We start from the raw sequence: 20,938 nt of genomic DNA, 5'->3' as shown, positions 1-20,938 counted from the left end.
AAATTGAAAGCTTTTCCTTCTGGCTCAGCTCCTTCTTCACCACAACGGATCGATATAGCGTCCTCATTACTGAAGACGCCGCACCGATCCGCCTGTAGATCTCACAATCCACTCTATCCTCACTCGTGAACAAGACTCCTAGGTACTTGAACTCCTTCACTTGGGGAAAGATCTCTTTCCAAACCTCGAGATGGCACTCCACCCTTTCCCGGGCGAGAACCATGGACTCTGACTTGGAGGTGCTGATTCTCATCCCAGTCGCTTCACTGCGAACCGATCCAATGAAAGCTGAAGATCTTGGCCAGTGAAGCCATCAGGACCACATCATCTGCAAAAAGCAGAGACCTAATCCTGCAGCCACCAAACCAGGCGCAGTCATGGCGTTGAGGGGATCCTCAAAGCCATGACAGCGCCTAGATATTCTGTCCATTAAAGTTATGAACAGAATCGGTGACAAAGGGCAGCCTTAGCGGAGTCCAACCCTCACTGGAAAGGGGTCCGACATACTGCCGGCAATGCGGACCAAGCTCTGACACTGATCATACAGGGAGACACCCGCCACAATCAGACATGCCGATACTCCATACTCTCTGAGCACTCCCCACAGGATTTACCGGGGGCCAAGGTCGAATGTCTTCTCCAAGTCCACAAAACTTATGTAGACTGGTTGGGCAAACTCCCATGCACACTCAAGGACCCTGCCGAGAGTATAGAGCTGGTCTACCGTTCCACGACCAGGACGAAACCACACTGTTCGTCCTGGATCCGAGGTTCCTCCTCTCCATTACAAATGAATAGACCTTACCGGGAAGGCTGAGGAGTGTGATCTACGATAGTTGGAACACACCCTCCGGTCCCCTTCTTAAAGAGAGGAACCACCACCCCGGTCTGCCAATCCAGAGGTACCGCCCCCGATGTAGACGCAATGTTGCAGAGTCTTGTCAACCAAGACTGCCCCACAGCATCCAGAGCCTTAAGGAACTCCGGACGGAGCTCATATCCCCGGGGCCTTGCCACCGAGGAGCTTTTTAACTACCTTGGCAACCTCAGCCCCAGAAATAGGAGAGCCCACCACAGACTTCCCAGGCACTGTTTCCTCATAGGAAGACGTGTTGGTGGGACTGAGGAGGTCTCGCTTGGCCTGTCGGTATGCCCACTGCCTCTGGAGTCCCATGAGCCAAAAGGACCCGGTTGCTCTTTCTTCAGCTTGACAGCATCCCTCACTGCTGGTGGATTACCGCCACGACAGGCACCAAACATCTTGCGGCCACAGCTTCAATCAGCTGGCTCAACAAGAGAGGAACGGAACATGGTCCACTCAGACTCAATGTCCAGCACCTCCCTCGTGACATGTTCAAAGTTCTTCCGGACATGTTCAAAGTTCTTCAGGAGACTCTGCTAGGTGTTCCCAGCAGACCCATACAATGCGTTTGGGCCTGCCAGGTCCGACCGGCATCCTCCCCTAACATCGGAGCCAGCTCACCACCAGGTGGTGTTTGGTGGAAAGCTCTGCCCCTCTCTTCACCGAGTGTCCAAAACATGAGGCCGCAAATCCCATGACACAAGTACAAAGTCAATCATGCGGCCGAGGGTGTCCTTGTGCCAAGTGCACATATGGACACCCTTATGTTTGAACATTGTGTTTGTTATGGACAATCCGTGACAAGCACAAAAGTCCAATAACAAAGCACCACTTGGGTTCAGATCCGGGTGGCCATTTTTCCCAATCACGACTCTCCAGGTTTCACTGTCGTTGCCAACATAGCGTTGAAGTCCACCAGCAGAACAAGGGAATCACCCGAGGGAGCACTCTCCAGTACTCCCTCAAGGGAATCCAAAAAGAGTTGGTACTCTGAGCTGCTGTTTGGTGTGTAAACACAAACAACAGTCAGGACCCGTCACCCAACCCGAAGGCTGAAGGAAGCTACCATCTCGTCTATTGGGTTTAAAGTCCAACGTGCAGGCTTTGAGCCGGGGGGCAACAAGAATTGCCACCCCAGCCTCTCATTAGTTGCAACGCCAGTGTGGAATCTCTTCCACTCTGGCGTTGCAAGTAATGAAAGTTCAGCTCAGTCCAGCCCCTCTGAGAGAACAGGTTCCAGAGCCCTTGCTGTGAGTCCAACTATATCTAGCCGGGAACGTCTCCACCTCATGCACCAGCTCAAGCTCCTTCCCTCCCAGCGAGGTGATGTTCCATGTCCCAAGAGCGAGCTTATGTAGCGATAATCGGACCACCAAGTGCCCTGCCTTCGGCTGCCGCCCAGCTCACACTGCACCCTCTATGACCCAGCCCATGAGTGGTGAGCCCTGGAGGGGGGATCCACGTTGCCTCTTCGAGCTGAACACGGCAGGGCCCCATGGGGACAGGCCCGTCAATTGCCATCGTGCCACACCTCTGGGCCTGGCTCCACAGGGGAGCCACGGTGACCTGCGTCCGGGCGAGAAAAAATCTAGGTCCTCAATTGTACTTTTAATAAAGGTCTTTGAGCTGCTCTTTGTCTGATCCCTCACCTAGGACCTGTTTGTCCTTGATCAGTGGGACACGCAAACCACAAAGGTGGCGGCTCAGAAAGCAGGTTATATAAATATAACTCCAAAACCATCGGTTGTTTTTGTAAGGTTTGCAAATACAAAAATTAGGTTTTACTCACAATGACAAAATCACACTCAATATGACAGTTATTTAAACATAACTCATAAACCACACAAAAAAATGGCTAATAATGCCTGAAATAATGAATCATTGGGAGTTTTACTGAGTTTTATATTTTGCAAACACAAAAAGTAGTTTTTTACTTGACTGTAATGTTCTTACAACCCTGAGATAATGGGAAAAAAGCAATAAAAATGTATTTAAACCTAACTCCTAAACAACACATGCAAAATGGCTAATAATGCCTAGGGAGACATGTAACGTTGTTAGTTTAAAAAAATGATCTTTTGTAAAGATATCAAAGACACAAGCTAGTTTTTTCTATTCAATATGACAGTATAACAGTCATACTAAATATGAAAGTTATATAAACATAACTCCAAAACCAAACATGTGTCATGTCTAAAAATGCCTGTAATAATGTATTTATGTGAGTTTGTAAGGTTTGCAAAAACAAAAAGTAGTTTTTTACTCAATATGAAAGTAATGTTCTTAGAATCCTGAGATAATGCGAAAAAAGCAATACAAATGTATTCAAACACAAATTTTAAACCAAACATGTAAAATGTCTAAAAAATCCTTTAATATTGAATCTATATAAGTTTTACTAGAATCAATTGTTTTTGTAAGGTTTGCAAATACAAAAAATAGGTTTTACACATAATGACATTAAAACTGTAACACTCAATATGACAATTATTTATTTATAACTCCTAACCACACATGAAACATGTCTAATAATGCGTGAACAAATGTATATTTGTGAGTGTTACTAGAAACATTTTCTTTTGTAAGGTTTGCAAAGACAGGTCAGTTTTTTTTACTCAATATGACAGTATAACTGCCACACTCAATATGACAGTTATTTAAAGATAACTCTTAAACTACACATGAAAAATGATTAACAATGCCAGAAATAATGCATTCTTGTAAGTTTTACTCGAAACATATGCTTTTTTAAGGCTTGCAAACACAAAAATTATTTCTTTACTCAATATGACAGTAATGTTCTAAAATTCTGAGAAAATACGAACAAATTAAAAAAAATGATTCCAACATAATTCCTAAACCAAATACGCAAAATGTCTAAAAATGTCTGTAATATTGAATCCATGTGAGTTTTACTAGATTTAAATGATTTTGTAAGGTTTGCAAATACATAAATTAGGTTTTACTTACTATGTCATAACTGACAGTATATGACAGTTATTTAACCATAACTCAAACCACACATGAAAAATGGCTAATAATGCCGGAAATAATGCATCCTTGGCCGTTTTACTCGAAACACATGCTTTTTTAAATCTTGCAAACACAAAAAGTAGTTTTTTTTACTCAATATGACTTTAATGTTCTTAAAATCCTGAGATAATGCGAAAAAAGCAATAAAAATGTATTTAAACATTACTCCTAAACAACATATGCAAAATGGCTAATAATGCCTGGAAACATGTATCTTTGTTAGTTTTACTGGAAAAATGATCTTTTGTAAAGTTTGCAAAGACACAAGCCAGTTTTTTTTTATTCAATATGACAGTATAACAGTCATATTAAATATGAAAGTTATATGAACATAACTCCAAAACCAAACATGTGTCATGTCTAAAAATGCCTGTAATAATGTATTAATGTGAGTTTGTAAGGTTTGCAAAAACAAAAAGTAGTTTTTTACTCAATATGAAAGTAATGATCTTAGAATCCTGAGATAATGCGAAAAAAGCAATAAAAATGTATTCAAACATAACTCCTAAACAACCCAGGCAAAATGGGTAATAATGCCTGGAGACATGTATCTTTGTTAGTTTTACTAGAAAATGTATTTTTTGTAAAGTTTGCAAAGACACAAGCTAGTTGTTTTTATTCAATAATACAGTATAACAGTCATCTTACATATGAAAGTTATATAAATATAACTCCAAAACCAAACATGTGTCATGTCTAAAAATGCCTGTAATAATGTATTTATGTGAGTTTGTAAGGTTTGCAAAAACAAAAAGTAGTTTTTTACTCAATATGAAAGTAATGATCTAAGAATCCTGAGATAATGCGAAAAAAGCAATAAAAATGTATTTAAACATAATTCCTAAACAACCCATGCAAAATGGGTAATAATGCCTGGAGACATGTATCTTTGTTAGTTTTACTAGAAACATGATCTTTTGTAATGTTTGCAAAGACACAAGCTAGTTTTTTTTATTCAATATGACAGTATAACAGTCATACTAAATATAAAAGTTATATAAACATAACTCCAGAACCAAACGTGTGTCATGTCTAAAATTGCTTATAATAATGTATTCATGTGGGTTTGTAAGGTTTGCAAAAACAAAAAGTAGTTTTTTACTCAATATGAAAGTAATGATCTAAGAATCCTGAGATAATGCGAAAAAAGTAATAAAAATGTATTTAAACATAATTCCTAAACAACCCATGCAAAATGGGTAATAATGCCTGGAGACATGTATCTTTGTTAGTTTTACTAGAAAAATTATCTTTTGTAAAGTTTGCAAAAACACAAGCTAGTTTTTTTTTATTCAATATGACAGTATAACAGTCATACTAAATATAAAAGTTATATAAACATAACTCCAAAACCAAACATGTGCCATGTCTAAAAATGTCTGTAATAATGTATTTATGTGAGTTTGTAAGGTTTGCAAAAACAAAAAGTAGTTTTTTACTCAATATGAAAGTAATGATCTTGGAATCCTGAGATAATGCGAAAAAAGCAATAAAAATGTATTTAAACATAACTCCTAAACAACCCAGGCAAAATGGGTAATAATGCCTGGACACATGTATCTTTGTTAGTTTTACTAGAAAAATGATGTTTTGTAAAGTTTGCAAAGACACAAGCTAGTTTTTTAAAATTAAATATGACAGTATAACAGTCCTACTAAATATGAAAGTTATCAAAACATAACTCCAAAACCAAACATGTGTCATGTCTAAAAATGCCTGTAATAATGTATTAATGTGAGTTTGTAAGGTTTGCAAAAACAAAAAGTAGTTTTTTACTCAATATGAAAGTAATGATCTTAAAATCCTGAGATAATGCGAACAAAGCAATAAAAATGTATTTAAACATAATTCCTAAACAACCCCTGCAAAATGGCTAATAATGCCCGGAGACATGTATCTTTGTTAATTTTACTAGAAAAATGATATTTTGTAAAGTTTGCAAAGACACAAGCTAGTTTTTTTTAATTAAATAAGACAGTATAACAGTCATATTAAATATAAAAGTTATATAAACATAACTCCAAAACCAAACATGTGTCATGTCTAAAAATGTCTGTAATAATGTATTTATGTGAGTTTGTAAGGTTTGCAAAAACAAAAAGTAGTTTTTTACTCAATATGAAAGTAATGATCTTGGAATCCTGACATAATGCGAAAAAAGCAATAAAAATGTATTTAAACATAACTCCTAAACAACCCAGGCAAAATGGGTAATAATGCCTGGACACATGTATCTTTGTTAGTTTTACTAGAAAAATGATGTTTTGTAAAGTTTGCAAAGACACAAACTAGTTTTTTAAAATTAAATATGACAGTATAACAGTCCTACTAAATATGAAAGTTATCAAAACATAACTCCAAAACCAAACATGTGTTATGTCTAAAAATGCCTGTAATAATGTATTTATTTGAGTTTGTAAGGTTTGCAAAACAAAAAGTAGTTTTTTCCTCAATATGAAAGTAAGGATTTTAGAATCCTGAGATAATGCGAAAAAAGCAATAAAAATGTATTTAAACATAATTCCTAAACAACCCATGCAAAATGGGTAATAATGCCTGGAGACATGTATCTTTGTTAGTTTTACTAGAAAAATTATCGTTTGTAAAGTTTGCAAAGACACAAGCTAGTTTTTTCTTATTCAATATGACAGTATAACAGTCATACTAAATATGAAAGTTATATAAACATAACTCCAAAACCAAACATGTGTCATGTATAAAAATGCCTGTATTAATGTATTAATGTGAGTTTGTAAGGTTTGCAAAAACAAAAACTAGTTTTTTACTCAATATGAAAGTAATGATCTTAAAATCCTGAGATAATGCGAAAAAAGCAATAAAAATGTATTTAAACATAATTCCTAAACAACACATGCAAAATGGCTAATAATGCCTGGAGACATGTATCTTTGTTAGTTTTACTAGAAAAATGATAGTTTGTAAAGTTTGCAAAGACACAAGCTAGTTTTTTTAAATTCAATATGACAGTATAACAGTCATATTAAATATAAAAGTTATATAAACATAACTCCAAAACCAAACATGTGTCATGTCTAAAAATGCCTGTAATAATGTATTTATGTGAGTTTGTAAGGTTTGCAAAAACAAAAAGTAGTTTTTTACTCAATATGAAAGTAATGATCTAAGAATCCTGAGATAATGCGAAAAAAGCAATACAAATGTATTTAAACATAATTCCTAAACAACCCATGCAAAATGGGTAATAATGCCTGGAGACATGTATCTTTGTTAGTTTTACTAGAAAAATTATCTTTTGTAAAGTTTGCAAAAACACAAGCTAGTTTTTTTTTATTCAATATGACAGTATAACAGTCATACTAAATATAAAAGTTATATAAACATAACTCCAGAACCAAACGTGTGTCATGTCTAAAATTGCTTATAATAATGTATTCATGTGGGTTTGTAAGGTTTGCAAAAACAAAAAGTAGTTTTTTACTCAATATGAAAGTAATGATCTTAGAATCCTGAGATAATGCGAAAAAAGCAATAAAAATGTCTTTAAACATAATTCCTAAACAACCCATGCAAAATGGGTAATAATGCCTGGAGACATGTATCTTTGTTAGTTTTACTAGAAAAATGATCTTTTGTAATGTTTGCAAAGACACAAGCTAGTTTTTTTTTATTCAATATGACAGTATAACAGTCATATTAAATATAAAAGTTATATAAACATAACTCCAAAACCAAACATGTGTCATGTCTAAAAATGTCTGTAATAATGTATTTATGTGAGTTTGTAAGGTTTGCAAAAACAAAAAGTAGTTTTTTACTCAATATGAAAGTAATGATCTTGGAATCCTGAGATAATGCGAAAAAAGCAATAAAAATGTATTTAAACATAACTCCTAAACAACCCAGGCAAAATGGGTAATAATGCCTGGACACATGTTTCTTTGTTAGTTTTACTAGAAAAATGATGTTTTGTAAAGTTTGCAAAGACACAAACTAGTTTTTTAAAATTAAATATGACAGTATAACAGTCCTACTAAATATGAAAGTTATCAAAACATAACTCCAAAACCAAACATGTGTTATGTCTAAAAATGCCTGTAATAATGTATTTATTTGAGTTTGTAAGGTTTGCAAAACACAAAGTAGTTTTTTCCTCAATATGAAAGTAAGGATTTTAGAATCCTGAGATAATGCGACAAAAGCAATAAAAATGTATTTAAACATAATTCCTAAACAACCCATGCAAAATGGGTAATAATGCCTGGAGACATGTATCTTTGTTAGTTTTACTAGAAAAATTATCTTTTGTAAAGTTTGCAAAGACACAAGCTAGTTTTTTCTTATTCAATATGACAGTATAACAGTCATACTAAATATAAAAGTTATATAAACATAACTCCAAAACCAAACATGTGTCATGTATAAAAATGCCTGTATTAATGTATTAATGTGAGTTTGTAAGGTTTGCAAAAACAAAAACTAGTTTTTTACTCAATATGAAAGTAATGATCTTAAAATCCTGAGATAATGCGAAAAAAGCAATAAAAATGTATTTAAACATAATTCCTAAACAACACATGCAAAATGGCTAATAATGCCTGGAGACATGTATCTTTGTTAGTTTTACTAGAAAAATGATAGTTTGTAAAGTTTGCAAAGACACAAGCTAGTTTTTTTAAATTCAATATGACAGTATAACAGTCATATTAAATATAAAAGTTATATAAACATAACTCCAAAACCAAACATGTGTCATGTCTAAAAATGCCTGTAATAATGTATTTATGTGAGTTTGTAAGGTTTGCAAAAACAGAAAGTAGTTTTTTACTCAATATGAAAGTAATGATCTAAGAATCCTGAGATAATGCGAAAAAAGCAATAAAAATGTATTTAAACATAATTCCTAAACAACCCATGCAAAATGGGTAATAATGCCTGGAGACATGTATCTTTGTTAGTTTTACTAGAAAAATGATCTTTTGTAATGTTTGCAAAGACACAAGCTAGTTTTTTTTATTCAATATGACAGTATAACAGTCATACTAAATATAAAAGTTATATAAACATAACTCCAGAACCAAACGTGTGTCATGTCTAAAATTGCTTATAATAATGTATTCATGTGGGTTTGTAAGGTTTGCAAAAACAAAAAGTAGTTTTTTACTCAATATGAAAGTAATGATCTAAGAATCCTGAGATAATGCGAAAAAAGCAATAAAAATGTATTTAAACATAATTCCTAAACAACCCATGCAAAATGGGTAATAATGCCTGGAGACATGTATCTTTGTTAGTTTTACTAGAAAAATGATCTTTTGTAAAGTTTGCAAAGACACAAGCTAGTTTTTTTTAATTCAATATGACAGTATAACAGTCATACTAAATATAAAAGTTATATAAACATAACTCCAAAACCAAACATGTGTCATGTCTAAAAATGTCTGTAATAATGTATTTATGTGAGTTTGTAAGGTTTGCAAAAACAAAAAGTAGTTTTTTACTCAATATGAAAGTAATGATCTTGGAATCCTGAGATAATGCGAAAAAAGCAATAAAAATGTATTTAAACATAACTCCTAAACAACCCAGGCAAAATGGGTAATAATGCCTGGACACATGTATCTTTGTTAGTTTTACTAGAAAAATGATGTTTTGTAAAGTTTGCAAAGACACAAACTAGTTTTTTAAAATTAAATATGACAGTATAACAGTCCTACTAAATATGAAAGTTATCAAAACATAACTCCAAAACCAAACATGTGTTATGTCTAAAAATGCCTGTAATAATGTATTTATTTGAGTTTGTAAGGTTTGCAAAACAAAAAGTAGTTTTTTCCTCAATATGAAAGTAAGGATTTTAGAATCCTGAGATAATGCGACAAAAGCAATAAAAATGTATTTAAACATAATTCCTAAACAACCCATGCAAAATGGGTAATAATGCCTGGAGACATGTATCTTTGTTAGTTTTACTAGAAAAATTATCTTTTGTAAAGTTTGCAAAGACACAAGCTAGTTTTTTCTTATTCAATATGACAGTATAACAGTCATACTAAATATGAAAGTTATATAAACATAACTCCAAAACCAAACATGTGTCATGTATAAAAATGCCTGTATTAATGTATTAATGTAAGTTTGTAAGGTTTGCAAAAACAAAAACTAGTTTTTTACTCAATATGAAAGTAATGATCTTAAAATCCTGAGATAATGCGAAAAAAGCAATAAAAATGTATTTAAACATAATTCCTAAACAACACATGCAAAATGGCTAATAATGCCTGGAGACATGTATCTTTGTTAGTTTTACTAGAAAAATGATCTTTTGTAATGTTTGCAAAGACACAAGCTAGTTTTTTTTATTCAATATGACAGTATAACAGTCATACTAAATATAAAAGTTATATAAACATAACTCCAGAACCAAACGTGTGTCATGTCTAAAATTGCTTATAATAATGTATTCATGTGGGTTTGTAAGGTTTGCAAAAACAAAAAGTAGTTTTTTACTCAATATGAAAGTAATGATCTTAGAATCCTGAGATAATGCGAAAAAAGCAATAAAAATGTCTTTAAACATAATTCCTAAACAACCCATGCAAAATGGGTAATAATGCCTGGAGACATGTATATTTGTTAGTTTTACTAGAAAAATGATCTTTTGTAAAGTTTGCAAAGACACAAGCTAGTTTTTTTTAATTCAATATGACAGTATAACAGTCATACTAAATATAAAAGTTATATAAACATAACTCCAAAACCAAACATGTGTCATGTCTAAAAATGTCTGTAATAATGTATTTATGTGAGTTTGTAAGGTTTGCAAAAACAAAAAGTAGTTTTTTACTCAATATGAAAGTAATGATCTTGGAATCCTGAGATAATGCGAAAAAAGCAATAAAAATGTATTTAAACATAACTCCTAAACAACCCAGGCAAAATGGGTAATAATGCCTGGACACATGTATCTTTGTTAGTTTTACTAGAAAAATGAAGTTTTGTAAAGTTTGCAAAGACACAAGCTAGTTTTTTAAAATTAAATATGACAGTATAACAGTCCTACTAAATATGAAAGTTATCAAAACATAACTCCAAAACCAAACATGTGTCATGTCTAAAAATGCCTGTAATAATGTATTAATGTGAGTTTGTAAGGTTTGCAAAAACAAAAAGTAGTTTTTTACTCAATATGAAAGTAATGATCTTAAAATCCTGAGATAATGCGAACAAAGCAATAAAAATGTATTTAAACATAATTCCTAAACAACCCAGGCAAAATGGGTAATAATGCCTGGAGACATGTATCTTTGTTAATTTTACTAGAAAAATGATATTTTGTAAAGTTTGCAAAGACACAAGCTAGTTTTTTTTAATTAAATAAGACAGTATAACAGTCATATTAAATATAAAAGTTATATAAACATAACTCCAAAACCAAACATGTGTCATGTCTAAAAATGCCTGTAATAATGTATTAATGTGAGTTTGTAAGGTTTGCAAAAACAAAAAGTAGTTTTTTACTCAATATGAAAGTAATGATCTTAAAATCCTGAGATAATGCGAAAAAAGCAATAAAAATGTATTTAAACATAATTCCTAAATAACCCATGCAAAATGGGTAATAATGCCTGGAGACATGTATCTTTGTTAGTTTTACTAGAAAAATGATCTTTTGTAAAGTTTGCAAAGACACAAGCTAGTTTTTTTTTATTCAATATGACAGTATAACAGTCATACTAAATATAAAAGTTATATAAGCATAACTCCAAAACCAAACATGTGTCATGTCTAAAAATGTCTGTAATAATGTATTTATGTGAGTTTGTAAGGTTTGCAAAAACAAAAAGTAGTTTTTTACTCAATATGAAAGTAATGATCTTGGAATCCTGAGATAATGCTAAAAAAGCAATAAAAATGTATTTAAACATAACTCCTAAACAACCCAGGCAAAATGGGTAATAATGCCTGGAGACATGTATCTTTGTTAGTTTTACTAGGAAATGTATATTTTGTAAAGTTTGCAAAGACACAAGCTAGTTGTTTTTATTCAATAAGACAGTATAACAGTCATACTAAATATGAAAGTTATATAAACATAACTCCAGAACCAAACGTGTGTCATGTCTAAAATTGCCTATAATAATGTATTTATGTGAGTTTGTAAGGTTTGCAAAAACAAAAAGTAGTTTTTTCCTCAATATGAAAGTAGGGATTTAAGAATCCTGAGATAATGCGAAAAAAGCAATAAAAATGTATTTAAACATAATTCCTAAACAACCCCTGCAAAATGGGTAATAATGCCTGGAGACATGTATCTTTGTTAGTTTTACTAGAAAAATGATCTTTTGTAATGTTTGCAAAGACACAAGCTAGTTTTTTTTTATTCAATATGACAGTATAACAATCATACTAAATATGAAAGTTATATAAACATAACTCCAAAACCAAACATGTGTCATGTCTAAAAATGCCTGTAATAATGTATTTATGTGAGTTTGTAAGGTTTGCAAAAACAAAAAGTAGTTTTTTACTCAATATGAAAGTAATGATCTTAGAATCCTGAGATAATGCGAAAAAAGCAATAAAAATGTATTTAAACATAACTCCTAAACAACCCAGGCAAAATGGGTAATAATGCCTGGACACATATATCTTTGTTAGTTTTACTAGAAAAATGATGTTTTGTAAAGTTTGCAAAGACACAAGCTAGTTTTTTAAAATTAAATATGACAGTATAACAGTCCTACTAAATATGAAAGTTATCAAAACATAACTCCAAAACCAAACATGTGTTATGTCTAAAAATGCCTGTAATAATGTATTTATGTGAGTTTGTAAGGTTTGCAAAACAAAAAGTAGTTTTTTCCTCAATATGCAAGTAAGGATTTAAGAATCCTGAGATAATGCGAAAAAAGCAATAAAAATGTATTTAAACATAATTCCTAAACAACCCCTGCAAAATGGGTAATAATGCCTGGAGACATGTATCTTTGTTATTTTTACTAGAAAAATTATCTTTTGTAAAGTTTGCAAAGACACAAGCTAGTTTTTTCTTATTCAATATGACAGTATAACAGTCATACTAAATATGAAAGTTATATAAACATAACTCCAAAACCAAACATGTGTCATGTCTAAAAATGCCTGTATTAATGTATTAATGTGAGTTTGTAAGGTTTGCAAAAACAAAAACTATTTTTTTACTCAATATGAAAGTAATGATCTTGAAATCCTGAGATAATGCAAAAAAAGCAATAAAAATGTATTTAAACATAATTCCTAAACAACCCATGCAAAATGGGTAATAATGCCTGGAGACATGTATCTTTGTTAGTTTTACTAGAAAAATGATCTTTTGTAAAGTTTGCAAAGACACAAGCTAGTTTTTTTTTATTCAATATGACAGTATAACAGTCATACTAAATATAAAAGCTATATAAACATAACTCCAAAACCAAACATGTGTCATGTCTAAAAATGTCTGTAATAATGTATTTATGTGAGTTTGTAAGGTTTGCAAAAACAAAAAGTAGTTTTTTACTCAATATGAAAGTAATGATCTTAGAATCCTGAGATAATGCAAAAAAAGCAATAAAAGTGTATTTAAACATAATTCCTAAACAACCCAGGCAAAATGGGTAATAATGCCTGGAGACATGTATCTTTGTTAGTTTTACTAGGAAATGTATATTTTGTAAAGTTTGCAAAGACACAAGCTAGTTGTTTTTATTCAATAAGACAGTATAACAGTCATACTAAATATGAAAGTTATATAAACATAACTCCAGAACCAAACGTGTGTCATGTCTAAAATTGCCTATAATAATGTATTTATGTGAGTTTGTAAGGTTTGCAAAAACAAAAAGTAGTTTTTTCCTCAATATGAAAGTAGGGATTTAAGAATCCTGAGATAATGCGAAAAAAGCAATAAAAATGTATTTAAACATAATTCCTAAACAACCCCTGCAAAATGGGTAATAATGCCTGGAGACATGTATCTTTGTTAGTTTTACTAGAAAAATGATCTTTTGTAATGTTTGCAAAGACACAAGCTAGTTTTTTTTTATTCAATATGACAGTATAACAATCATACTAAATATGAAAGTTATATAAACATAACTCCAAAACCAAACATGTGTCATGTCTAAAAATGCCTGTAATAATGTATTTATGTGAGTTTGTAAGGTTTGCAAAAACAAAAAGTAGTTTTTTACTCAATATGAAAGTAATGATCTTAGAATCCTGAGATAATGCGAAAAAAGCAATAAAAATGTATTTAAACATAACTCCTAAACAACCCCTGCAAAATGGGTAATAATGCCTGGAGACATGTATCTTTGTTAGTTTTACTAGAAAAATGATCTTTTGTAATGTTTGCAAAGACACAAGCTAGTTTTTTTTTATTCAATATGACAGTATAACAATCATACTAAATATGAAAGTTATATAAACATAACTCCAAAACCAAACATGTGTCATGTCTAAAAATGCCTGTAATAATGTATTTATGTGAGTTTGTAAGGTTTGCAAAAACAAAAAGTAGTTTTTTACTCAATATGAAAGTAATGATCTTAGAATCCTGAGATAATGCGAAAAAAGCAATAAAAATGTATTTAAACATAACTCCTAAACAACCCAGGCAAAATGGGTAATAATGCCTGGACACATATATCTTTGTTAGTTTTACTACAAAAATGATGTTTTGTAAAGTTTGCAAAGACACAAGCTAGTTTTTTAAAATTAAATATGACAGTATAACAGTCCTACTAAATATGAAAGTTATCAAAACATAACTCCAAAACCAAACATGTGTTATGTCTAAAAATGCCTGTAATAATGTATTTATGTGAGTTTGTAAGGTTTGCAAAACAAAAAGTAGTTTTTTCCTCAATATGCAAGTAAGGATTTAAGAATCCTGAGATAATGCGAAAAAAGCAATAAAAATGTATTTAAACATAATTCCTAAACAACCCCTGCAAAATGGGTAATAATGCCTGGAGACATGTATCTTTGTTATTTTTACTAGAAAAATTATCTTTTGTAAAGTTTGCAAAGACACAAGCTAGTTTTTTCTTATTCAATATGACAGTATAACAGTCATACTAAATATGAAAGTTATATAAACATAACTCCAAAACCAAACATGTGTCATGTCTAAAAATGCCTGTATTAATGTATTAATGTGAGTTTGTAAGGTTTGCAAAAACAAAAACTATTTTTTTACTCAATATGAAAGTAATGATCTTGAAATCCTGAGATAATGCAAAAAAAGCAATAAAAATGTATTTAAACATAATTCCTAAACAACCCATGCAAAATGGGTAATAATGCCTGGAGACATGTATCTTTGTTAGTTTTACTAGAAAAATGATCTTTTGTAAAGTTTGCAAAGACACAAGCTAGTTTTTTTTTATTCAATATGACAGTATAACAGTCATACTAAATATAAAAGCTATATAAACATAACTCCAAAACCAAACATGTGTCATGTCTAAAAATGTCTGTAATAATGTATTTATGTGAGTTTGTAAGGTTTGCAAAAACAAAAAGTAGTTTTTTACTCAATATGAAAGTAATGATCTTAGAATCCTGAGATAATGCAAAAAAAGCAATAAAAGTGTATTTAAACATAACTCCTAAACAACCCAGGCAAAATGGGTAATAATGCCTGGAGACATGTATCTTTGTTAGTTTTACTAGGAAATGTATATTTTGTAAAGTTTGCAAAGACACAAGCTAGTTGTTTTTATTCAATAAGACAGTATAACAGTCATACTAAATATGAAAGTTATATAAACATAACTCCAGAACCAAACGTGTGTCATGTCTAAAATTGCCTATAATAATGTATTTATGTGAGTTTGTAAGGTTTGCAAAAACAAAAAGTAGTTTTTTCCTCAATATGAAAGTAAGGATTTTAGAATCCTAAATAATGCGAAAAAAGCAATAAAAATGTATTTAAAGATAATTCCTAAACAACACATGCAAAATGGCTAATAATTCCTGGAGACATGTATCTTTGTTAGTTTTACTAGAAAAATGATATTTTGTAAAGTTTGCAAAGACACAAGCTAGTTTTTTTTAATTCAATATGACAGTATAACAGTCATATTAAATATAAAAGTTATATAAACATAACTCCAAAACCAAACATGTGTCATGTCTAAAAATGCCTGTAATAATGTATTTATGTGAGTTTGTAAGGTTTGCAAAAACAAAAAGTAGTTTTTTACTCAATATGAAAGTAATGATCTAAGAATCCTGAGATAATGCGAAAAAAGCAATAAAAATGTATTTAAACATAATTCCTAAACAACCCATGCAAAATGGGTAATAATGCCTGGAGACATGTATCTGTGTTAGTTTTACTAGAAAAATGATCTTTTGTAAAGTTTGCAAAGACACAAGCTATTTTTTTTTTATTCAATATGACAGTATAACAGTCATACTAAATATAAAAGTTATATAAACATAACTCCAGAACCAAACGTGTGTCATGTCTAAAATTGCTTATAATAATGTATTTATGTGGGTTTGTAAGGTTTGCAAAAACAAAAAGTAGTGTTTTACTCAATACGAAAGTAATGATCTTAGAATCCTGAGATAATGCGAAAAAAGCAATACAAATGTATTCAAACACAATTTTTAAACCAAACATGTGAATTGTCTAAAAATGCCTGTAATATTGAATTTATGTAAGTTTTACTAGAATCAATTGTTTTTGTAAGGTTTGCAAATACAAAAATTAGGTTTTACACATAATGACATTATAACTTTAACACTCATATTTGAAAGTTATTTAATTATAACTCCTAAATACACATGAAACATGTCTAATAGCGTGAAAAAAATTATCTTTGTGAGTGTTGCTAGAAACATTTTCTTTTGTAAGGTTTGCAAAGACACAAGTTAGATTTTTTTAACTCAATATGACAGTACAACGCCACACTCAATATGACAGTTATTTAAACATAACTCCTAAACCACACCTGAAAAATGGCTAATAATGCCTGAAATAATGCATCTTTGGGAGTTTTACTGGAAACATATGCTTTTTTTAAGGCTTGCAAACACAAAAATTATTTGTATTGTATTATGTATTACAACATAATTCCTAAACCAAACATGCAAAATGTCTGAAATTGCCTGTAATATTGAATCCATGTGAGTTTTATTTGAATCAGTTGTATGGTTTGCTAATACAAAAATTGGGTTTTATGACAAACACAAGTTAGTTTTTTTACTCAATATAACAGTTTAGCTGTCATACTATATATGAAAGTTATATAAACATAACTCCAAAACCAAACCATTATGTCCAAAACTGCCTGTAATATTGTATATATGTGAGTTTTACTAGAATCAGGGTTGCAAATACAAAAATTGGGTTTTATGACAGTATACTGTCACACTCAATATGACAGTTATTTAAACATAACTCAAACAACACATGCAAAATAGCTAATAATGCCTGGAGCATGTATCTTAGTTAGTTTTACTAGAAAAATGGTATTTTGTAAGGTTTACAAAGACACAAGTTAGTTGTTGTTTTTATTCAATATGACAGTACAACTGTCATACTAAATATGAAAGTTATATAAACATAACTCTAAAACCAAACATGCATTGTGTCTAAAAATGCCTGTAATATTGTATCTGTGTGAGTTGAACTAGATTTAGTTGTTTTTGTAAGGTTTGCAAATACAAAATAAGGGTTTTACTCACTCTGACAGTTTACTGTCACACTCAATCTGACAGTTATTTATTTAAACATAACTCCTAAACCACACATGCAAAATGGCTAATAATGCCTGGAGATATGTATCTTTGTGAGTTTTACTAGAAACATTATATTGTGTAAGGTTTAGTTAGTTTTTGTACTCAATCTGACAGTATAACTGTCATTCTAAATCCATCCATTTTCTTCCGCTTATCCGAGGTCGGGTTGCGGGGGCAGCAGCCTGAGCAGAAAATCCCAGACTTCCCTCTCCCCAGCCACTTCGTCCAGCTCTTCTCGGGGTATTCCGAGGCGTTCCCAGGCCAGCCGGGGACATAGTCTTTCCAATGTGTCCTAGGTCTTCCCCGTGGCCTCCTGCCACACCTCCCTAGAGGCGTTCGGGTGGCATCCTGAGCAGATGCCCGAACCACCTCATGGCTCCTCTCAATGTGGAGGAGCAGCGGCTTTACTTTGAGTTCCTCCCGGATGACAGAGCTTCTCACCCTGTCTCTAAGGTAGAGACCCACCACCCGGCAGAGGAAACGCATTTCGGCCGCTTGTCCTTTCGGTCATAACCCAAAGCTGGGAACGTAGATCGACGGTAAATTGAGAGCTTTTCCTTCTGGCTCAGCTCCTTCTTCACCACAACGGATCGATATAGCGTCCTCAATACTGAAGACGCCGCACCAAACCGCCTGTGGATCTCTCGATCCACTCTATCCTCACTCGTGAACAAGACTCCTAGGTACTTGAACTCCTCCACTTGGGGCAAGATCTCCTCCCCAACCTGGAGATGGCACTCGACCCTTTCCTGCGCGAGAACCATGGACTTGGACTTGGAGGTGCTGATTCTCATCCCAGTCGCTTCACACTCAAGGACCCTGCCGAGAGTATAGACCTGGTCTACCGTTCCACGACCAGGACGAAAACCACACTGTTCGTCCTGGATCCGAGTTTCCTCCTCTCCAGTACACATGAATAGACCTTACCGGGAAGGCTGAGGAGTGTGTTTCACGATAGTTGGAACACACCCTCCGGTTCCCCTTCTTAAAGAGAGGAACCACCACCCCGGTCTGCCAATCCAGAGGTACCACCCCCAATGTTCACGCGATGTTGCAGAGTCTTGTCAACCAAGACAGCCCCACAGTATCCAGAGCCTTAAGGAACTCATCCACCACCGGGGCCTTGCCACAGAGGAGCTTTTTAACTACCTAGGCAACCTAAGCCCCAGAAATAGGAGAGTCCACCACAGATTCCCCAGGCACTGCTTGGCCTGTCGGTATGCCCGCTGCCTCTGGAGTCCCATGAGCCAAAAGGACCCGATAGGCTCTTTCTTCAGCTTGACGGCATCCCTCCCTGCTGGTGGCCACCAGCGAGTTCTAGGATTACCGCCACGACAGGCACCAAACACCTTGCGGCCACAGCTCCAATCAGCAGGCTCGACAAGAGAGGCACGGAACATGGTCCACTCAGACTCAATGTCCAGCACCTCCCTCGTGACATGTTTAAAGTTCTTCCTTATGTTTGAACATTGTGTTTGTTATGGACAATCCGTGACGAGCACAAAAGTCCAATAACAAAGCACCACTTGGGTTCAGATCCGGGTGGCCATTTTTCCCAATCACGACTCTCCAGGTTTCACTGTCCTTGCCAACATGAGCATTGAAGTCCCCCAACAGAACAAGGGAATCACCCGAGGGAGCACTCTCCAGTACTCCCTCAAGGGAATCCAAAAAGAGTGGGTACTCTGAGCTGCTGTTTGGTGCGTAAACACAAACAACAGTCAGGACCCGTCACCCAACCCGAAGGCGGAGGGAAGCTACCATCTCGTCTACTGGGTTAAAGTCCAACGTGCAGGCTTTGAACAACAACAATTGCCACCCCAGCCTCTCATTGCTTGCAACGCCAGAGTGGAAGAGAGTCCAGCCCCTCTTGAGAGAACAGGTTCCAGAGCCCTTGCTGTGCGTCGAAGTGAGTCCAACTATATCTAGCCGGAACTTCTTCACCTCGCGCACCAGCTCAGGCTCTTTCCCTCCCAGCGAGGTGACGTTCCACGTCCCAAGAGCGAGCTTATGTAGCCGATAATCGGACTGCCAAGTGCCCTGCCTTCGGCTGCCGCCCAGTTCACACTGCATCCGACCTCTATGACCTCAATGGGCCCATGAGTGGTGAGCCCATTGGAGGGTTGACCCACGTTGCCTCTTCGAGCTGAGCCCGGCAGGGCCCCATGGAGACAGTCCCGGCCACCAGTCGCTCGCCATCGTGTCCCACCTCTGCGCCTGGCTCCACAGGGGAGCCACGGTGACCTGCGCCTGGGCGAGAAAAAATCTAGGTCCTCGATTTGTACTTTTCATAAAGGTCTTTGAGCTGCTCTTTGTCTGATCCCTCACCTAGGACCTTTTCTCAGGGGATCCCGAGGCGTTCCCAGGCCAGCCGGGAGACATAGTGTTCCCAATGTGTCCTGGGTCTTCCCCGTGGCCTCCAGGATGACAGAGCTTCACCTTCACCAGGGGTGTCAAACTCAAATACAGAGTGGGCCAAAGTTTAAAACTGAACAAAGCCGCGGGCCAAGGTTGAACAAATTAACCTTTTAATAGGGACCCAAACAAGTTTTGCATTGAATATTGAACAAGCAAGGCTTATATAACTTTATAGTGACATGCAAAATGGAGTTTCAAATAATAATAATAATAATTAAAAAATATCAATTGCATATCAAATACAATTTAAATAAAAATTGAATGCCTCTTTTCTATTTGCAGCCTTCTGAGGTAAATATCAACATTAACTTTTTCCACAGGCTAATAAATTTGAAAATAAAATAACAATGAATAAAACAACCATTCAGGACTTTAAACTGCTCAGTTTGCAACACACTGATCTAATTTGACGTGCCCAAGCCAGATACCTAGCATCTTTTTTTAGATGCTAGTTCTTTAATGTCGGGGCTCAGGCTTTGAGCTGAGGCAACTTTCATTATCGAACGAAGGTGTTCAACAGTCATATCTCGTACACCCAATTCTAACATCATTCACACCCAGTCACAAGATATGTGCAGCTTCAGCACGCATACACAAATGAATGCAACGCATACTTCATCAACAGCGATACAGGTTACACTGAGGGTGCCAGTATAAAAAACTTTAACACTGTTAGAAATATACGCCACACTGTGAACCCACACCAAACAAAAATAAAAAACACTTTTCGGGAGAACATCCGCACCGTAACATAACATAAACACAAAAGAACAAATACCCAGAATCTTTTGCAGCACTAACTCTTTCGGGACGCTACAAAATACACCCCCGCTACCACCAAACCCCCCCCCCACACACACACACACA

This window comes from Entelurus aequoreus, linkage group LG23, assembly GCF_033978785.1.
Source record: "Entelurus aequoreus isolate RoL-2023_Sb linkage group LG23, RoL_Eaeq_v1.1, whole genome shotgun sequence".
Classification (NCBI taxonomy): domain Eukaryota; kingdom Metazoa; phylum Chordata; class Actinopteri; order Syngnathiformes; family Syngnathidae; genus Entelurus; species Entelurus aequoreus.
Note: the sequence above shows the minus strand (reverse complement) of the source record.